This window comes from Eucalyptus grandis, chromosome 5, assembly GCF_016545825.1.
Source record: "Eucalyptus grandis isolate ANBG69807.140 chromosome 5, ASM1654582v1, whole genome shotgun sequence".
NCBI classification, from domain to species: Eukaryota; Viridiplantae; Streptophyta; class Magnoliopsida; order Myrtales; family Myrtaceae; genus Eucalyptus; species Eucalyptus grandis.
In genome coordinates this window covers 29,722,787-29,724,406 of record NC_052616.1, presented here as the reverse complement: position 1 = coordinate 29,724,406, position 1,620 = coordinate 29,722,787, and positions in this window count along the sequence as shown.

Here is a 1,620-nt window from a genome sequence, read left to right as displayed (position 1 = left end):
ATGTTCCATCTTTTGGTAAGGAAAGTTATTTCATAACCTTTATTGATGATTTTTCACGTTATGGTTACATTTATCTATTGCATGATAAGTCTCAATCAGTGAATGCACTTGAAGTGTATATTAAAGAGGTTGGGAGGCAATTAGATAGAAAGGTGAAAATAGTAAGATCGGATAGAGGTGGTGAATATTATGGAAAATATGATGAATCGGGACAATGTCCAGGTCCATTTGCTAAATTCCTTGAAAGACATGACATTTGTGCTCAATACACAATGCCAGGTACACCACAACAAAATGGTGTAGCAGAAAGGCGTAATCGTACTTTAATAGAAATGGTTAGGAGTATGATGAGTCATTCATCTTTACCCTTATCTTTGTGGATGTATGCTTTAAAGACTTCTATGTACTTATTAAATAGGGTTCCTAGTAAGGCAGTTCCAAAAACTCCATTTGAACTGTGGACGGGAAGGAAACCTAGTTTACGATACCTGCATGTTTGGGGTTGTCAAGCAGAAGTAAGAATTTACAATCCACATGAAAGGAAATTGGATTAAAGAACAACCAGTTGTTATTTCTTTGGTTATGCAGAGAAATCCAAAGGGTATAAATTTTATTGTCCTAATCATAGTACAAGAATTGTTGAATCTGGAAATGCTAGGTTCATTGAGAATTGTGACATCAGTGGGAGTGAAAGAATGCGCAATGCTTGCATTCAAGAAGTAAGGGTAGAAGTTCCTATGCCTAAAGCTTCTAAAGTTGTTGTTTATGATATTGTAGTACAATCTAACAATAATCAAGAACAACAAACACTCAATAATGGAGATGTCAATAATGAACCTCTAATAGCCGAGTCACAAGAAATAACATTAAGGAGATCTCAAAGAGAAAAGAGGTCGGCTATTTCTGATGACTATATGGTTTATCTACAAGAGTCAGAAATTGACTTAGGAATTGGAAATGATCCAGATTCATTTTCCCAAGCCATGGAATGTGAAGATTCTAATGAATGGTTTAATGCCATGGAAGAAGAGTTAAAATCCATGCATCAAAATCAAGTTTGGGATATAGTTGAATTGCCTAAAGGATGTAAGACGGTCGGGTGTAAATGGGTCTTTAAGACCAAGCGCGACTCAAAAGGCAATATTGAACGACATAAAGCCAGACTTGTTGCAAAGGGTTTTACTCAGAAAGAAGGCATTGACTATAAAGAGACATTTTCACCGGTCTCTAAGAAGGACTCACTTAGAATCATTATGGCTTTGGTGGCTTATTATGACTTGGAGTTACACCAAATGGATGTAAAAACCGCATTTCTTAATGGGAATTTAGAGGAAGAGGTTTATATGGACCAACCCGAAGGCTTTTCAGTTATAGGAAAGGAACACATGGTATGTAAATTAAAGAAGTCAATATATGGACTTAAACAAGCTTCTCGACAATGGTATCTTAAGTTTAACGATACCATAATTTCATTTGATTTAAGGAAAACACCGTTGATCGGTGTATATATATGAAGATTAGTGGGAGCAAGTTTATTTTTCTAGTTCGTATGTTGATGATATTTTGCTTGCTGCTAATGATCTTGGTTTGTTACATGAAACCAAGAAATTTCTCTCTAAG